This window comes from Pinus tabuliformis, chromosome 2_2, assembly GCF_031772625.1.
Source record: "Pinus tabuliformis cultivar Carrire ecotype Pingquan chromosome 2_2, CPIR1, whole genome shotgun sequence".
Taxonomy (NCBI): domain Eukaryota; kingdom Viridiplantae; phylum Streptophyta; class Pinopsida; order Pinales; family Pinaceae; genus Pinus; species Pinus tabuliformis.
The window spans coordinates 6,946,183-6,967,694 of NC_142300.1; positions in this window are offsets into that span (position 1 = coordinate 6,946,183).

A 21,512-nucleotide genomic window follows, 5' to 3' on the forward strand; every position below is an offset into this window, starting at 1 on the left:
CTTCTCAAGCTCTAGACACAATGAACTTGTATAATTTTAATGGAGAGTATTTCATTGAGTTTACTTGAATAAAAAAATCTCTCTCTCTCTCTCTCTCTCTCTCTCTCGCTCTCTCTCTCTCTCTCTCTCTCTCTCTCTATATATATATATATATATATATAATCAAATTATTATTATTATTTAAAGAAATAAAAACATTTTAATGTGAATAATAATATGAGGGAGATGTGTAATATTATTATTTACATTAAAAAAAAATTAAATTATAAATATACATCTCTTTTATTTTGTTTGAAGTTAGGAACTATGCATTATGTCAAATGAGGAAAACATAGACCAAAATTTTTAGCTGCTAGTTTTCTTAAAGGGAAACTAGACCAGTAACATAAGTACAAATTCTTGAGGTTGCTAAGGCCACATCTAACTAGAGCATTTTATAAATAGAAACTTATAAAAATAGGTTGACTATTCCATACCTTGACATGCATCGACATGAGAAGACAAAAAAGAGTACTAGTGCCTATAAGAAAAAAACCAGTGAGTCATAACAACTATTGGGAAGAATCTCTAGGCATTTATGCTAGCTAGTCACTACCATCATCCGAGGAGAAGGAGATGTTGGCTAATCCCCTAGCTAAAATGGTTAACTTGAAAATCTGTATTGTCAAATTTTCCTTCATCTCTGCCAATCTGGTAAAATTCTCATCTTGAGTCCTTTTGTACATCCTTATGTCGCCTAAAATATTTGAATTATGTTTAACCTTGTGTCAGCTTCATGCCATGATTGATAAAGTGACAAGAGTGCATGAAATGTACCAAGTATATAGGGATTCATAGCCCCCTTTCATGTGAGCTGGCATCATATCATGGCAGGGTGGGGGGAACGTCCAATCATGGGAACCCTCCTTGGGGGATAGGGTCTCTTGTAGCCATATATTAATAGTGAGTTCGAATGGATTTTAGAATTTCCTCACTCCAATCCAAGTCAAGGGGATGAGTTGTTATGTTGAGACCAAAATTGGCTAGCTTGTCAGCCAGTTTGTTGCCTTCTCTACAAACATGAGAGAGGAGGGGAGTTATGATTTTTTCCAAGAGTTTTGTAGTATTACCTATTAAATATTTCAACCTCCAATTCTTAGAGACTTTGGAAGGATCTGATCCACATTGGATTTTATGTAAGATATTGATAATAGTCTTAGAATCTCCTTTAATAATGAGCTTGTGAAATTTTTTGCAAATAGAAATTAAGAGACCCTACTCTAATGCCCAAATTTTAACAACATTATTAGTGTTGAGGCTTATGGAACCTACATAAACATGTATAATCTACCTATCAACATTTTGAAATACTCCACCATAATTGGTTTTCCTGGATTTCCTTTTAAGGCCCCATCAAAGTTAAGTTTGATGAAGTCCTCTAAAGGGGAAGACCAGAAAGAAGGGTTGGGAGGGAAGAAATTGGGGACAGAGGAAGTCTACCATAAGGAATAGGGGGAGAGACCTATTTTGGTCATAATGACTTTTTCAGGTTGATTTCATTCCCAATATTTAGAGGACCAAGGAGGAGAAAAAATCATTTCCCTTATTTTATTTAGGATAGATTTCAAAATAAATTTTGCAAAGGCCTCAATATTCTTGAATTTTCATTTGTTACACTCCTTCCAAATCTCCCATATGATGAATCCCAGGATGAGTTTCCATGCTCTGTTGACAAGAGGATTAGTAAAAGGGGAGTCATGCCATAATTATAGAGTAGAGGGGATATTATTTTGTATGATGTCAGTCTGTCAAAAGAGCATAGAAAGGTGGTCCCAGATAGAAGCAGAGAATTTGCAACTACTAAGAATATGATTGACATTTTATGAATTAAAGAAATAGAGAAGACAGATTGAGGGGCCATGAAAACCACAACTTTGAAACTTTTTCCATGTCAAAGTTTTCCATAATAGAAGCCACAGGAAAAAATACACACCTTGTTTAAATTTGGAAGTAGAAAGCATATATCCATGAAATATGATTTCTCTATCTATCTATTTATATATTTATTGAATTTTTTTTAGAATTATTAATATTGTTTTAATGCTACATGCCAACTCCATATTAAGCATTGCATACTCTAAATTATGAAATGTGTGTGTGTGTGTGTGTGTGTGTGTGTGTGTGTGCATGCGTGCATGTATTGAAATATTTTATTTATGACCCATATTAAAATTGATTTTGTTCTTAATATGTTTTAAATGTCATATGTCAACTCCATATCAATATTTGAATAAACTATCTCCCTCAAACTAGGAAATAGGAAGTAATTGAAATTTCTCACTTTCAATTTTTTTTCTCCCTTTACATATATATCAGGTTGATATAAAATTATTTTATTTAAGTTGGTCATCAAAATATTTTATTTATAGTTAAATTTAAAATATTTATTATATTCTCTCCTTATCTATTTAGTATATATGAGCTTAACATTGAAATATATTAGTTAATATGGATATTCAAATATTTCATATAAGACATGCATATAGGTATATATGAGGCTAATATTGATATTTATTAATTAACATGGACACTCAAATAATTTATTTAAGGCCTGCATTATACAGTATAGGCAGAAGGAATTACACATTTCCTTCAAATGTGAAGATACAAATGCAAATATAAGAATTTTTTTACTTCCAGCTACTTTATCTGTCTCTATCTATATAAAGTTGATATAAAATTGTGTTACTTATTGTGTACAGTGAAATATTTTATTTCCTAATACTATAATATTTTTTGGTTATTAATATATCTATTTTTAAATGCTACATTTCAACTTTATGTTAAGAATCAGAGAAATTACAAATCTCCTTCATATTGGGTTGTAATATCAAATATTATTTCACATGTCACATATCAACTCCATATTGGGTAGTGAAGGAATTATACATATCCCTCATACTAAAAAAAAGAAATCAATTACAAGCCATTAATTCCATTGGACTCCATGCATCAAAATTTATCTAGGGTTCCAAAGTGCGGCCCTGACCTAGCCGGCGCTGCGCAAAGCTGTTGGTCGTTCGGCCCCTGGCTGCTGCAGAGGGCCTGCTCCCTCCTGCTATTCCGCAGATCTGCGCCCCAGAGGCTGCTGCGACCCCCGCGTTCAGATTGAGGAGCTCTTTAACAGAGAATATGGATTCCAATGGGGGCGCTTCTCCCCCTGCGGAGGTCCTAGCATTCAAAGCAATGATCGAAACCTGTTCGAAGAGAGCCCCATCTGTGGCCCAACAAAAATTCATCAAGAGGATGGATAAGATCCCAACAGTCGCCCTTTCAGAGGAAGAGACGTGTAAAGCAGCTCTAAACCTGGTAGAGAGAGGTCTTATTGGACAGTTCACAGGCCTTTGGCCTTCACCAAAGTCAGTAGAAGATTGGGCTCAGAGAAACTGGAGCCCCCTGATCAAGGAGGGTGTGAAAAGCTACTTCGTCGGGAAAGGATACTTCGTCTTTGTGTTTGACAATCCGGAAGACAGAAGCCTAATATTTAGAAATGGGCCATATTTCATGGGACCGCAAGGCCTGTACCTGAATAAATGGTCCCCTGACTTCGACCCTACCCAGGATGTCCCCTCAGCAGTTCCGGTATGGGTGAGACTTCCCCACTTGCCTCTCCACTGCTGGAACCAAAAATCCCTTGAAAACATTGGCAATGCTTTGGGTAAATACATAGACAGAGCTGTAAGAAAAGATCAGTATTCATGCGCTCGAATATGTGTGGAAGTCGATCTGGAGGAGGGGCTACCAGAAGCAATCAAACTTACAGTAGCAGGCTGGGAGCACATTCAAGAACTGGACTATGAACAGCTTCCGTTCAAATGTAGACACTGCCACGAACATGGACACTTCGCGAAGCACTGTAAGAAGAAGGCAGAAGAGCAAACAGACAGACAAAAAGAGGAACAATGGACACTAGTTCAGAAAACAACAAATCCAAAAAAAGGCCCTAGCAAAGGAAGGACAACAGGGACGACAAGCAGCTCAAAACCCATCCAGGAAGAGGAAACAGGGATGCCAAGCAGCTCCAAAATCATCCAAGAAGAGGAAGCAAACGTACAAGGGATATCAAGCGCACAGATCAACCCAACAGATCTGGAGCATGAAGACCTGGTGCATGTAGAAAGCCCCCCTCCAAGCAAAGAAAGTGAGAAAGAAAAGCAGGTCGAAGCTACTCAGGGCAGTTCGCCCAACCCTTCATATGCAGATATAACAAGGAAAAAAGTAATGGAAAGTTCAGAAACATCAGAAGATGAAGCCTACGAGTGTCCTACCAAAAGAGCTGGAAGGAAATCCCGGAAAGAAAAGAGAGAAGAAGAGGCTGAGAGACTTAAAACCCAAGGGAGCCAAGCAACCATAGAAATGTCCATTGGGCGGAACAACAGGCCGAGACCTTCCAAGGGAGGTCCCACCCCCTCAATAGGTAAATAATGAAATTTGTCTCTTGGAACTGTAGAGGGTTGGGGAGCCCTGCAAAACTAGAAGCAGTAAAGGACCTTCTTAAAGCGGAACCCACAGACATCCTCATGCTCCAAGAGACCAAAATTGAAGGGCATTCCCTTCTAGAAACGAGTAGACTGAAATGGAACAAAAATACAGGCAAGGCAGTAAGCGCAAGGGGAACCTCTGGAGGATTGGCCACTCTTTGGTCAGATAGGACATTTCAGCTCAATAAATACCATGAAACTCAGCACTGGATCTACACAGATTTGACGCACAAAGTAAGTAAGTTGAATGTCTCTCTCTTCAATTTATATGTTCCGGTAAATTATGCAGAAAAAAGAGAATGCTGGTATTCTTTAACAACTTACCTAGAACAACAGTCCCCAAACAATATTATCATTGCGGGAGACTTAAATATAGTTCTGAAGCCTAAGGAGAAGAGGGGAGGCTCCAGTTCAAGAGATCCCATGCTGGCCACGGTGGAGGAGATCGTACAGAACTGGGATCTCTTAGACTTCCCTCCAGTACATGGGCTCTATACATGGACGAATAATCGGGTCGGATCGGAACAAATCTCTGCCCGGCTGGACAGATTTATGATCCAAAGCGGACTCTTGATGAACAAAAAGATCGCCAGCACCAAAATTTTGCCCAAATTGACCTCGGACCATAAGCCAATACAGCTGCTTTTAGAGAACGAGGAAGATTTGGGACCCATTCCCTTCAGATTCAGCCCTCTGTGGATTGAGAAGCCGGGTTTTTTCGAAACAGTGAAAGATGCATGGGACAAGGCCATTATAGGTTCCCCCAGCTACATATGGGAGCAGAAGATGAAGGCAACAAAACAGGCGTTGAAGGAGTGGATTAAAAAGCCTGCACCCAATCCAACCAACCAAAGAAAAGAAGCAACTCAGAGGCTGCACACAATGCAAATGGAAATGGAGAATAAAGATATAACAGCTGAACTACTGGAGGAGGAAGTCAAAACACAACGCTCTACCTATCAAGCCTTCCGAGTTGAAGAAGAGTATTGGAGATTAAAGTCTAGGAGCTTATGGCTAAAGGCAGGGGACCGGAACACGTCTTATTTCCACAAACAATACAGAGCTAGACTATCTCGGAACCATATAGCGGAAATTAAAACCATGGAGGGACAGGTCTGCAAAGGGTTTGACCAGGTGAAAGCCGCAGCTGAGGCACATTTTAGGAATTTATATAATATTGGAACTCAAGCTGAAGAGGGGGAAATCAATGACTTTCTTTCTAATATTCCCCAACTTGTCAATGATGAAGAAAATACAGTCCTATGCAGACCTATTACAACCGAGGAGGTCATCCAAGTGATCTGGTCAATGGAAGTCGATAAGGCCCCTGGGCCCGATGGATTCTCTATCCATTTTTATCAATCTTGTTGGGAAGTTATCAAAACTGATCTCCTCAAAATGATCAAAGGATTTATGATAAAAGCTAAAATAGGAGGAGGTATCAAGTCCACCTTCCTAGCTTTAATCCCAAAGGAATCCAATCCAGAAACCTTTGCAAGATTCAGGCCAATATCGTTGTGTAACGCTTCTTACAAAATCATAGCCAAGCTCCTAGCAAATCGACTCAAGCCTTTGCTCAAAAAACTGATCTCCAGCAATCAAGGCGGATTTGTGGAAGGCAGATATATTATGGACAACGTCATTCAGGTCCAGGAAACTATTCACTCAAGCAAACAACGGGGCGAAAAAGGTATGTTGATCAAACTCGATATGGCGAATGCATTCGATAGAGTAAATCGTTTGTTTCTATGTAAAGTCCTGCTCTCTTTTGGTTTCTCTCAGCACTTTGTCCAGCTTATCGAAGCATGCATAGAAACCCCGTGGATTGCCCCTCTTGTCAATGGACGTCCCACCAACTTCTTCCAAGCTCAAAGGGGCATTAGGCAGGGTTGCCCTCTCTCCCCCTTCCTGTATATTCTCATGGCAGACTCTCTAAGCAGGAAGTTAGCAGTTGAAAAATCCACTGGCTCCCTACCGGGTCTCAAACCTTCCGAGGCATCAACACCCTTAAATCATGCTCTCTTCGCGGATGATTCTCTGCTCCTCGGAGGTGTTTCCACCAGAATAGCGAAAGCATTTGACAATGTACTGAAAAGTTACTGCAGGGTTACTGGAGCTCTTATCAATGAGAGCAAAAGTGAAATATACAGCTGGAATGCGGAACAGCAAGAGATCACCAACATTTCGAGGATACTCGGGTTCAAAGGTCAGGCCAAGTGGGACAGCTTCAGATATCTTGGCCTTCCCATTTCCTCTGGAGCAAACAAGAGATGTTTTTGGACTCATATAATCAGCAAAATTAAATCCAAAATCACAAACTGGGGCGGTTATTGGTTAACAAAAGGAGGAAAATCCATTCTTATAAAAACGCAGCTGTCAGCTCTTCCCATATATCAATCAGCATTTCTCCTCGCCCCCAAATTTGTCACTGACCAGATAGCAACCCTGATCAGGAACTTCCTATGGCAAGGCGGGAAAGGAAACGAAAGAAAGTTGCACTTAGTTAAATGGGAAACGGTCAAGAGGCCAATAGACGAGGGTGGTCTTCAAATAAGGGACCCCTCCTTCATCAACAAATCGCTGGGCGGCAAATTGCTGTGGAAAATTATAAGTGAACCCTCACATCCCATCAGCATAATATTACAGTCTAAATACACAGACAAAGAGGCGATAAGGAAAATGCAAATACAGTCCACAGCGGCCAGCTCGCAGGTATGGAGGCTATGTTGCAAGAGTAGCGAATTCTTCAAAAACCACATGTACAAAATACCCAGAAATGGTAAGTCCACACAGCTATGGAAGGATCGAATTATGGGGAAAGATCCGCTGGCGGAAAGAGAGGATATTGCAGAACTAAGAAATTAGCTGGAAAGAGCAGGAGTCAACAGACTATATGATCTGGCAAGTTGGGATGAACGGGGAGAATGGCTAAAATGGGACTTCCACGGAGTCCCTGAGCGCCTAAAGGATCAACAGATTCAGCTTGAGAACCTGTTAGAAGACGCCACCCCAGACAGCAGATTCAAAAAGGATCGATGGGGTTGGGGAAAGTCTGGAAAATACACCTCAGCAGAGGGATATAAGTCTCTTCAGGGAAAAAGGAACAGCCAACATACTCCAGCCTTTTGGAAGCAGATTTGGGAGCCATTAGCGCTACCAAAAATTAATTTTTTCTTCTGGACCTTGGTACACAACAAGTTATTGACAGGGGACAATCTGATAAAAAGAAAGTATGAAGGGCCCCATAGATGCGCTCTCTGCAGATGTCAGTCAGAAACTGCACAGCATTTGTTTCTTGAATGCGCATTTGCCAAGAAGGTGTGGGGACTCCTTCTCGATGAGTTCCAGATCAATCTCCCACAGCATACCTCAGTCCCTGAGCTGTTCGCGACTTGGTGTGCTAGCTACCCCAAAGGTATCTTCCCCAAATCATTTTGGCGCAGGATATGGATAGCGTTGCCAAAGTTTGTTTGCTGGCAACTGTGGTTAACCAGAAATCAGCAGATCTTTAAAGAAACGCAGTACTCCCCGCATCAGGTTGCAGCAAAATCTAAAGCCCTTCTGTTGGAAGCGGCTCAGCAGCAATATAACAAAGAAGACCCCCTTCTCAGGCCAGAAGAAAAAAGGTGGCTTGCTATAGATCCGCTGCCCCGAAATTATAGAACCTCACCACTGAAAGCAAATCTGGAATGGAGAAAAAGAGAGACTGATGACATCTTTCAAAGCTGGTGGAGGGAGCAAAATGTAACTACCATATTCTTCGATGGAGCGTCTAAAGGGAATCCTGGAGCAGCAGGTGCAGGCGGGATTATCTACTTTGTGGAAGGACTCCCCAATGTTTCCTTTGCATGGGGTCTCGGAGAGAAAACAAACAACCAAGCGGAGATTTTGGGGTTGCTAAAGGCATGTCACATTGCAAGAGAGAAAAGTGCCAAAGATATTCAAGTCTTCGGAGACTCAGAAATTTTAATCAAAAAACTAATCAGAGAAGAATACTTTAACAATGTAGGGCTCAACAAAATTTTGGACAGACTGAAGATAGTTCTACAGAGTTTTGACTCATGCAAATTTTATCATATACTCAGAAACTCCAACAAGGAAGCAGATTGTATGGCGAACTTGGGCAGCACTCTCAACAAAGGAATCTTAAATGTAAATGGGGAAATTCTATATCATCACTTGTGAACAGCTCCTTTCTAAAGGAAGCAAAAGCAGGACTTCAATCATGTAAGCAGGACTGCCTAGGCAAAGTCCCTATCTTTTTCTAACATATCAATAAAATATACAACCGTTTCAGTTAAAAAAAAAAAAAAAAAAATATCAATTATAAGGAAAAATAAAAAATTTATACTTTCAAAAGTTGATGTCAAATTATGTTATTCAGGGTGAATATTGAATTGTTTTATTTATCTCCGACATTGAAAGGTTTATTCTTGTTATTTTTTTTTTTTAATGCTACTTTTTAATATAACTTTATGGGACAACATGTCCCAAGACGGAAGCTCAATTCCTGATCGAAGTAATGTGAGTATGTGGTAACTAAATCCGCAAAAGAAATATATGGTTGGTCATAAAATCCATAGCTTTCATTGTCCTTGTACTCCACTATTGTCCATATCCCCTAATCCAATTCCAAACTAGCTTTAGAAAGGGCATTCGTAGTTGTGTTTCATTCCCTGAAAATTTGAGAACAACTACATTTTCCAAACAAAGCCTTTACCTTAAGAAACTTATCCACAATAGAAGAAAGCAATAGGTCCTGACATTGTTGAGCTTTATTTTTCTAGATTATAACTAACAAAGAATCCCCATAAATTTGAAAATGTTCACATCCTTTCTCTTTAGCAATCAAAAGGAAGTTTTTACAGGCCAATGGCTCATCTCAATTGTTTGTACCCTGTCCCAATCCCATTTTTATGTGAAAAAATTTATTACTTGACACATAGAGGATTACTCCTCCCCCACTATGAGCTCCTTCATCCTGAGAAGCCCTGTTAAAAACCCCCACAAAAATTATCTATGTGATTCTTCTTCCATAATGAATCTAGGGGCTGGAAAAAAAAATTGAGTTGTAGAAAGTGCAACAGAATCGATAAACCCATTGTTCTCACATGTTCCAGAATGGATAGTTTGTATTAAAAAATCATTTTGTTTTGTGCCAACCAAATGCCCCAAAAAATAATAGGTGGTAGAGATTTGAAAGAATTAGTGTCTGACGATCTATGTCAGGGCCTCCAAGACTCTTCTACCATGCCCCCCTTCCAGCTACAAGCAGGACCAAGGAAGGAAGAGCATGTTCTCCACACCAACATTGTAAAAGGATAGTTGATAAACATATACACAATTGATTCACCACTCGCATTGCACAAGGAACACCACCCTTGCCTAGTTTTTTGTCTCCTTTGCAAGTTATCCTATGTTGGCACCTTGTTTTCTAAAATATCACACATAAATAGTTTTGATTTAGTAAGACATTTTTCCCACTAAACTAGTTTCCACCACCATTTCAATTTTTTAATAATCTGACCAACATTGAGTTGAATGTAACACAATTTAGGACTGTAATCACCATAAGGGGAGAACGACCAAAACAATTCATCCTCCATATCCACCAATTGAATATGTGCTTCGGAAAGAGATCCAGTAAATTGATTCCACACCTCAATGAACTCCTCATCAATCACAATTTCATTAGTAGAGTTGCAAGCCTAAATTCCAATAGTAGTGCAAATCATATTACCAATCTGATGGAGTCTAGAGATGCCCCTATCTCTTGAGGATTCAATCAATAATTGCAATAGTGTATGATTATTTCTACATATCGACCATAGATATACTCCTATTCTGACCTTATGACCATTCCCTATCTTCCATGCAAGACCAATCTCAATTAAATCAATGGAGTTTAGGACTACCCTCCAAATCATTGAGATGTTTAACTGAGTCTTATTTTGCATCCTTAACCACTCCTCAATTGAGTGGGCATAAATATAGTTTTGAATAGCCATTTATTTCCAAATACTTTCAAAATATAATAACCTCCAACCAAATTTGGCCATCAACAGCTTGGAGAAAAGAAGAAAATTTTGTACCCCTCAGCCTCCAAAATATTTAGGCTTGGCAATGTTTTCCATATCACCCATGCCATAATGTAATTATCCTGAGTCTCAGCCCAAAGAAACTTAGCACACAACCTGTGTGATTTTTTCCAAAATACCTTTTGGAATCCATGCCAAAGACATCCAGTAAACTAGAATCGCCTCTAAGACCAAATTTAACAATCACAAGTTTGTCTACGCTGGAGAGGCATCTTAGACTCCCTTTCAACCTTTTTTCCAACTTATCAATGAACCATAACCAGTCTTCTTTAGTGTAGAAATTTTCCTTTAAATTAAATCCCAAATATTTTAAACCTATATCCAAAACTCTTAATTCAAAAGGAAACAATATTTGTATGTGGGTGACCTCATTCAAATCCAGAAGCTGAGTTATGATCATATACTTTCCCATATTAATAACCATACTAGTAACAATTCTAAAAAATTCAAGAATTTCAGCCAACTTATTGACATCGTGTTGGAGGCCACTACAAAAGATAAGAATGTCATTGAGAAAAAGAAGGTGATTATAGAAAGACTCTAAGTTATTGAAATACCTTTGAACTCACCTTTTCTTTTGCATCACATAACATTCTACTTAAAACCTATGTAACCAACAAAAATATGATAAGTGAAAGAGGGTAGCCCTATCTCAGGCCCCTCTAGCTTTGAAAAATGGGGAAGAAAAGTCACTGATAAGCATTGTGAGATGGTAAGTTATCTGATATTGAATGTTATTTTTGTTGTGCTAATTTCAATTTCAGATTTATAAACAAGTGATTGTTCATTGCTTCCCATGCATAGGTTTCCTTAGGTTGTTTATGAAAGTAAACAAGTAAATTTGATCAAGTTTTATGTGAAAATCATGAGAAAAATAGCATAAAATACAAGTGTTGAGCAACAGTGATAAAAAGTACAACAAACCATCAAATAGACACTTAACAAAGTGTTTTGATGAAGGAGTTCACCCCTCTTGGGCTACATCTCCTTGGTCCAGCTTCCATGGCTTGGGCCTCTATATTATCTCAATATGGAAAACATGTTGTTTACAGAGCTATACTACTCCTAAAACCTACTTCAATGTGTTTAGAATGTTGAAATTAGCTAGGAACACCTTTTCCTGAGCTCAATATGGTCGAATTTTGCTCCAGTTATGCCCAAAACTGTTTTACCCTAGAAAACCTCCTCCAAAACTGGAGGAACTCCAGTTAAGCCCGCTATTTTTTGAGTTAAGGCAGAAATTGGTGGTACCGCCAAATTAAACTCATGTTTAATTAATGCAAAGTGCAATCAATTGGGCATTAATCCGAGTTAATTAGCCCTAATTGCGTGGTTTAATGCTAACTATTTCCATTTGCACTGGTGGTTTAGGCGAAGTTGTCACATGGTGGCATTAACATGAGGGTTATGGTTTTGTAACCTCTGGATGGTGTGGGTTGTTTGCCATTTGGATAATGGTTTGGTGTTACCATCAAGGTGTTCACATGGGAGGGCGGGCCTGTAGGCTGGCCCTCTTAACCCCAACCTTAACTGCATTCAAATTTAAATATGTGTGGAACTATATACCGGTTAAGAAACATCTGATGGTATAGCAGTAAAACTATTGGTTGGTTTGGAGTAGGTCCTAGGTTTGACCCCCCCGTCTGCCATAAAATTTTGGTCCACTGCGCGCTAAGCCCGGTCCTTTGGGGAGGGACACATGGAGGCCTTCAGGCTTGCCACTTGTCCCCTCCTAATTGGACCACTTTCAACCACTAAAAACTTACCATGTCACCACCTGTGAACCCAATAAAAACTTGACACATGGCGAGATTTGACTGGATGTTGACCATTTTTGACCTTCCACAGTCACCTACCACGTTAGCAGTATGGACTACTGACTGTGCAGTGACTGTACATTTGTTTTTTGCAAAATTTCTTCTGTTTGGAAAAGCGGACAAAATGCGATAACTTCCTCATGCGAACTTGATTTTCATTGAAATGATTTGTGTTGGGATCGTTTTTCGAGACAAACGCAATTGTTTAGGTTTTAAGCCATTCTAAGAACTTTGATTTTTGAGCTAAATACTGAGTGCCTGATCATTCCTCCCCACTGGAAGCCTTTTGGACCCCAAAATATACTATCAATTGTTCAACAGGTGAGGGTACAACTCCCTCACCTTCTCGATTTGCAACCATTTGGCTTTAGAAGGCTTTTATCCCTTGAGTCCCACTCTAAGGTATTCAACATTCCCTCTCTTTGAAGTTCTAGTCCTTCTATCAAGTTTGAGATCTTGTTGTAGCTCATCAAGATATTCTAGAGAGAAAACATCTATTGATGGCAGCTAAACATGCTCTCCTTGATCATCAATCAAAGGAGGCTCAAACAATCTCGAATTCTCAACATTAACAATAGAGTATATTTGCATATAAGGAGGCAAAGCAAGCTTAAATGCATTGTTACCTATCTTTTCCAGAATTTTAAAAGGACCATAACAGATTGGCTTAAGATTTTTACCTTCCCCTTGAAGTCTCTCTTTGCTAATATATAACCAAAATTCGTCTCCAACTTGAAATTTGTGATCGACCTGGTGTTTGTCATGCCTTTCCTTGTAGTTTCTCTGACTCTTTTCAAGTTGTTCATGAATTGTATGATGTATCAATTGAATTTTCTCTATGAACTTCCTTGCCTTATCGATTTCACTGTGACCATTGATGGTGACATATTTCTTAAATATGAAGTCCAATGGCGATCTTGGCAAGTACCGAAAACAAGGTTCAAATGGCGATGTGTTTGTGGAAGAATGCTTTGCCCAGTTGTATGCATGTTGTATGTAATACAACTGTTCATCCCACAACTTGGGATGTTTGTTTCAATATCCTCTAAGAAGATAAATGACTATCCTGTTGACCACCTCGGTTTTTCCATCTATTTGCGGACGAAATTTTTTACTCTTCTTCAACTTAGTGTCCATCATGTCCCACAAATTTGACCAGAAAATCCCAACAAATCAATATTCTTGATCACTTACAATGGAAGTAGGAAGGCCAAAATGAACCCAAATGTTTTGAAAGAAAAGATGAGTTGTTTGTTCAGCTGTAATTTCCTTTTTTACATGGTGTTAGAATACACATTTTGGTGAACCTGTCTACAACTACATACAAGTAATCATGACCTTTCCTTGACAATGGAAGACCTGCTACAAAATCCATTGATATACTCTCCCATGGGCGTGAAGGTACCAGAAGTGGAGTGTAAAATCCTAGTTTCCTATTGCTAGGCTTACTTTTTGCACACAAATAACATCCTCTAATGAAACAAGATACATTATCAAACATGCATGGCCAATAAAAATACTTTTGGAGATTCATTATTGTCTTTCCTACACCAAAGTGTCCAGCAATCAATGAAGTGTGTGCCTCCCTTATGATATTGTTTCTTTCTCCCTGTGGAATACACAACTTGCCCAAGTGATACACCAAACTATTATGTACATGGTAATCTAACTCTTCGATTTGGTTTCCTTGCCTCAAGCTTGCATACACTTCTTGAAATTCACTATCATATGCATATTGCCTAATGTAACTTTCATGCAAAATAGAATTTTGCTTGAGTATAATAGATGAATTTACAATAGGTCTAGGAAGCATATCACTACCTTATTGTAGATTCCCTTTTTGTACCTCTTAACCAAATGAAATTGTTGTAGAAAACCCATCCATCTGAAATGTTATGACTACTACAACTTTCACTGTGATTGTAAGTACTGCAATGGTTGATGGTAGGTATGGATAATATTCTCCTTCCCCATCAAATAGTGCATCCATTTTTTTACACTTTGTACCAATGCATAAATTTCTTTGTCATAAGTGGGATAGCTAGTTACGTCTCCATCAAAAATTTTAGAATGAAATGATATGGGCTTACCATGCTACATAAGAGCTACTCCCATGGCGTAATCACTAGCATTTGTTTGAATCTCAAATGGTTGTCTAAGATATGGAAGAGTCAATACCGGTGTTGAACTAATATTTTTCTTTAAAGCATCAAATGCTTTCTATTGTACATCTTCCCAATGGAAGACTTTCTTGACACTTGTCAATGCATGTAATGGAGCTGCAATGGAAGAAAAATTAGCAATAAAATTTCTCCAATATCGTGTTGCCCCTAAAAATCTTCTTACCTCTGTAATTGTAATGGGCTTGAGCCAATTCAGAATGACCTCAACCTTAGAGGGATCTATCATCAGCTCACCTCCTCCAACAATGTGTCCCAAATACACTAAGGAAGTCTTGCCAAATTCACACTTCAACATCTTTAAAAACAATTGTTCTTTTCTTAAGACATTAAGTACTTTGTTTGCATGCATGACATGTTCATCTCTAGATTTGTTGAATATGAGAATATCATTTACGTAGACAATGAAAAAATCATCTAGAAATGGTCTCAATACATCATTCATAAATCTCACGAAAGTATCTGGAGCATTTATAAGACTGAAAGGCATAACAAGCCACTCAAACAATCCTTGTTTAGTTCTAAATGCGGTTTTCCAAATGTCCTCTTTAACTATTCTAACTTGATGATAACCACTTCGTAAGTCTAACTTAGTGAAATACTTTTCATACCTCAATTGATCAAGAAAATCATCAATTATTGGGAGTGGATAGCAATTCTTTACTGTGATTTTGTTCAATGCATGGAAATCCACACACATGCACCAAGTCCCTTCCTTGTTTGGCACCAAGACAACAGGTGAACCACATGGTGAAGTCGATGGGTGTATGATACCTTTGTTCAGAAATTCTTGAATTTGCTTCTTAATTTCCATGCTCTCCATAATCGACATGCGATACATGCCAATGTTTGGAAGTGGAACATCCTGTTGCAGCTGTATCTCATGCTAAATTCCCATCTTGGGAGGTAACCCCTTTGGTTCCTGAAACATATCACCATGCTTGCTTACCACATCAAACAAATCAGATTTCAATTTCTCATCACAACCTTCAAAATATTCGTAATCAATATCATTCTTTTTCTTAATCATGAGAAGAACAAAAAATTTACTTGCATTAACCAGTCTTTTCACCTGCCCTGCCTTAACCATAGAAATGTTTAACTTTTTGCGATGGGCTCTCACAATGTACTCTACTCCATTCTTGAGAAATAGATATTTGTTCTCATGGTGATAAAATATTTCTTTCCTATCATACAAATAAGGACTTCCCAAAATGATTCCTGATATGTCAAGTGGAACTACATCTAACTCAACTTCATCAATGAACTTTTCAGTAATGGAAAACTTGAATAAGCATTTCCTTGTAACCTATAAATTTGCATTATTGACTATCCAACCCAATGGATATGGCTTATGATGAGGTACAGTTTCAAGGTTAAGATTTTTGACCAAGTATTTTGAAATTAAGTTTGATTGTGACCCACTATAGAATAATGCATCAATATTTGTATGATTTGAAATCACCCTTACATGAAACAACTCTATTCTTGATTCTTCATTTGGAGTGTTGTTTTGACTATGTGAGGAACTAGTACTTGCAATAGCTTCTTTTCCTTTTGTGACCATGGTTGAAATCTTGGTCTCATCACTAGAATCTGATCCAAGATCATGTTGTGTGGTAGCAGTCATCTTTTGTTTTCCCTTATTGTTTTGTTTCTTAGGCCTTAGTTCAGGATGTAATTTCCAACAATGGGCTTCATCATGCCTAGATTTAGAACAATGTTGGAATATGTTTTTATCCCCTTCTTTATTCACACTTTCATCCTTCTTTCCCTTCCGTTTTCCTCCCGTCTCTTTCTCCTTACCCTTGAATGGCTTCTTCTTACTACCCTCTTCCTGAATGTTCTTTCCCATTTCTTCAAGGTGCATGGCTTGCACACATACCTCATCCAAATTGCTTGGATTGAACATAAGGATAGTATGTTCTAAATAAGAATGTAAACCCCCAATATATTTCAATAATGTATCTTGGAAATTCAAGCTTACTTCTAACAACAAAACCCTCTTTCTAAACTCCTAGTTATAGTCTTGGACTGTTTGGCCTTTAAGCTGCCTAAAATTTTGCCAACTCATAATGGCTTTTTTCATATAGGTGTTTGGTCAATTTAGTGTATTCTAAATTGCTATTTAAAATGTCAATCCGGGATTTGTAAACTGATGAAGTGAAGTGTACTATATGTACTAGATAACCATTTCCTTAGTCTTTTGTCGTTTTTGAGTTTTCTAGTTTGTTTTTGGATTTATTTATTTTTTAATGTGTGACGGCGAAAATGAAAGTTAAGTGTGGATGGTGATGGTGATTTCCCCAAACTTAAAAGTGATCAAAGAGAAAGCTTTAAAACAACTGTAATGAAATCAATTCTTAAGAGGAAGTAAATGTATCAAACAGTGAACTAATGACAATGGCCCAGTATCCTTGCTGCTGAATGAAAAGAAAGTAAAAACTGAACTTAAGGCAACTCAAATTAAAAGCAAAGAATCTAATTCACACTACTTCAACTCTTCAGATCCTTTACCCTTCAGCTCAATCTACCTTGTGGGAAGCAATCATGAACAAGTCAAGTAATATGATATCTAAATGGCAAGAAATTAAATTGCATAAAGGAAACTAATCACACTACTTCAACTCTTCTGATCCTTTACCCTTCAGCTCAATCTACCTTATGGGAAGCAATCATGAATAAGTCTAAGCAATATGATAACTAAGTGGCAAGAAATTAAATTGCATAAAGGAAACTAATCACACTACTTCAACTCTTCAGATCCTTTACCCTTCAGCTCAATCTACCTTGTGGGAAGCAATCATGAACAAGTTTAAGCAATATGATAACTAAATCACACTACAATAAGTAATATTTTGATTCCTTACTAATAGAGTCACTTGACTATAGAAAGAAACCATAAACAAATGAGTAGTATGATGTCTAAGCAGCAGAAAAAGAAATAAGCAAATCACAACTTGAAAAAGGACAGTGCTGGAATTAAATTTCAGAAAATGGAAATTAGCAGGAAGGACAAGATGATCTCATATGTCAATAATTATCAGAAAGATGAAAATTTTCCCGGGCTACCTAAGAAAACCTGCAGAAAAACGTTGATCAGCTGACAGCTATAAGAAAACAAAAGTGAAAATATAAACAGTAGTGAATTAGAAACATCAAAACAACATGTTATATACAAGCTAGTAATTATAAAAACAGAAACATAATAAAATCAAACGACAACTATACAGGGCTTTAGTGCACAGGGGCCCTCTACCACCTCAGCCAGTCAACGAACAGTCACAAGAACGAGCTCAAGAAAGTAGTCTTCTCATGTATTAAAGCAGCAGCAACATATATAAAACAGAGTACAGTGGGGTGATAATAGAAAACAGTTCAAAAATTACATTCCAAAAAGCTTCTTTACAGTGTTCATCAACGCATTATTTATAATAAAAAAGTGTTGAACTGACTAACTGAATCCTATTCTATTAACTGTGTTGCCAAAGACACGTAGATCTCCTCAGCCGAGATCTAGCGTAACTGTCATCATGCCTATTAAATCTTCGGAGTGGTAGCTGTTGGATTCAGGTTACGGGGATGATCTCGAGGTGTGCCGATGTCTCCGTGGGCTGAGGATTGGGCCACGTAAACTCTCACGTGCTCCAAACAGAGACGTGCCACCGCTAAATACCTTGGTTGGCTTTGCCTTTGACCCTTGTTGACCGTGACCTTCTATGGATAATTTGGCATATTTGAAGGGACACGTTCCATGTACACGTCACCTGTAGCTTGCCCATGTGGCTCGTTTCTTCATAGGACACCTGTAGCATAGCTTTTAACAAAATAGCTGCGGAATCCTGTGCTGGCTGTGGAAACCTGTGCTGGCTGCGGAAACTGACAAGTTTCCGCAGCTGCCTGAACAAAAATCTAAACCAAACAACAGTCATAAGCATAGTTAGAAAACCATGTCAGAAGCTCTTTTTAGACTATAATGCAATGATTTAACAGCTTGATGGATGAAGTAAGTGGGAAAAAGAAGGCTGAGAGGGTGTATAGGAAGATGCAGGTTTGAGGCTCAACAATAGGCTAAAGGATAAAATTGCCTTTTAATTGTAGAAACAAATTCAACCCAAGAAATGGATATCTTACCATGGATTCACATTTCCTCTTGAGTCTTTGCTTCCCACCAAACTAGTGATTCTCCTTCTAGCCTCAATGAAGCAAACTGGATCTTTATGTCATCTTCTTGAAGGTTATGAATTCTGCAATAAACCTCCAATTGTTGAATCCAATTGTCTAACTTTTCTGCATTCACCTCACCATTGTACATGGGAAGTTCAAACTTAATGTCCAATTTGAGTAACGGATTTTTTCCCTTTGGGTTTTTGGAATGAGTATGAACAGTCTTTGTGGTGGAAGTGGAAGATGTTTCTATGTGAGATGATGAATATGATTAGGAGGATGATGAATATGGTGGAGATGGAGGTTTCTTTCCTCCACTACCCTTTGAATCCTTCTTGTCATATTTTTTATCCTCTAAGCTTCCTTCTCCATGTGGAGGCTTAGAACTCTCTCCAACCATTCTAGTTTCCCTCTCTTCATAGAGGACTCTAACCATCTCAGTTAAAGTATATAAAGCTTTCTTGATGCTTCCTCTTCTAAAAGACCTTCAGTCTCGCTTGCTCCAGACATGGTGGCTTTGGATTCAAGCTCAACTTTTGGTACTGCTTGTACCTCTTCAATCTCAATTGAAGGAAAAAATTGAGGTGTTTCAAGTGCAGCTAGACTTGGAAATTTGGGTGGAGATTGTGGCCTTGTGGCTCTCCTTCTTCTAAGAATTACATCAAGAGTTGCAACCAATAGTTTTCCTTCTCCTCTCTCCAACTTTAACCTTGTAAGCATCACAATTTTGCAACCATTAAAACCCTACTTTCACAAAACTCAAGCAATCAAGAAAATAAACCTTGCTCTGATACCAACTTGATCTGATATTGAATTTTAGTTTTGTTGTGCTAATTTCAGTTTCAAATTTATAAACAAGTGCTTTTTCATTTCTTCATGTGCATAGGTTTCCTTAGGTTGTTTGTGAAAGTAAACAAGTAAATTTGATCAAGTTTTATGTGACAATCATGAGAAAAATAGCATAAAAGACAATTGTTGAACAACAACAATAAAAATTATAGAAAACCATCAAATAGACACTTAACATGGTGTTTTGATGAAGGAGTTCACCCCTCCTGGGCTACACCTCCTTGGTCCAGCTTCCATGGCTTGGGCCTCTATATTAGCTCAATATGGAAAAAATGTTGTTTATAAATCTCTACTACTCCTGAAGCCTACTTCAATGTGTTCAGAATGTTGAAATTATCTAGGAACACCTTTTCCTAAGTTCAATATAGTCGAATTTTGCTCTAGTTATGCCCAAAATTGTTTTTCCCTGGAAAACCTCCTCCAAAACTGGAGGAACTCTAGTTAAGCCCGCTATTTTTAGAGTTAAGGCTGAAATTGGTGGTACCACCAAAAGTGTCGTTGAATTAAACTCAGGTTTAATTAATTTTAAGCACAATTAACTGGGCATTAATCCGAGTCAATTAGTGCTAATCGTGCGGTCTAATGCTAACTATTTCCGTTTGCACTAACAGTTTAGGCAGAGGTGTCACATGGTAGCATTAACCGTGAGGGTTATGATTTCATAACCGTTGGATGGTGTGGGTTGTTCAATGTTTGGATAATGGTTCATTGTTACCGCCGGGGTGTTCACATGGGAGGGCTGGCCTGCGGGCTGGCCCTCCTAACCCCCAACCTTAACCGCATTCAAATTCAAATATGCGCGAAACTCTATATTGGTTAAGAAACATCTTATGTTATAGCAGTAAGACTAATGGTTGGTTTCGACAAGGCCCTGGGTTTGAACCCCCTGGTCTACCATAAAATTTTGGTCCACTGCACGCCAAGCCCAGTCCTTGGGGAGGGACACGAGGCGACCTCCAAGCTTGCCACTTGTCCCCTCCTCATTGGATCACTTTCAACCACTAAAAACTTTTCACATCACCACCTGTGAACCCAATAAAACTTGACACTTGGCAAGCTCTGACTAGATGTTGACCATTGTTGACCTTGCACAGTCACCTGCCATGTCGACAGTATGGACTGCTGACTGTGTAGTGACTGTGCATTTTTTTTGAAAAATTTCTTCTGTTTAGCAAAGTGGACAGAACGTGATAACTTACTCATACAAAATTGGTTTTCAGTGAAATGAGTTTCATTGGGATTGTTTTTCCGAGACGAACATGGTCATTCAGGTTTTGAGCCATTCTGAGAAATTTGATTTTTGAGCTAAATACTGAGCACCTGATCAATAAGGAAATAACTCATGATCCATGAGATAAAGTCCACCATAAAGCAAGAATGCGTCAATAAAATTTGAATGAAGAGCCAACTAACATGATCATAGTCCAGCCCCAAGAGTTAGCTCAATCGGTCAAATCAAGTGCCTCGCCAATGGGAGGTCACAGGGTCGAATCCCGAAAGCTCTTGGGGTTAGGTCAGTAAATAGGCCGAGGGGTGTTGATGCCTTCGGGTGCGTCCACTCAGTGTTGAACAACCATGGATGTAGCGGCTACCCATTGACCCGGGTATCCGTGAACCAAAAGTGAAAAAAAAAAAGGAAAAAAGAAAAAAAAAAACATGATCATAGTCTTTGGAAAAATTAACTTTTAGGACTACACCTTTAAGCTTCTTGTTTTTTGAACCATGAAAAACTTCTTGTGAAACCCCAATGGTTTTAGAATCTGGGGACCTTCTAAAAACCCAAATTGTTTTAGAGGAATAGATTTGAAAAGGATGGGCTTTAGCCTACCATCTATGACTTTAGAAACCACTTTATACACACTATTTCACAATGAGATGGGA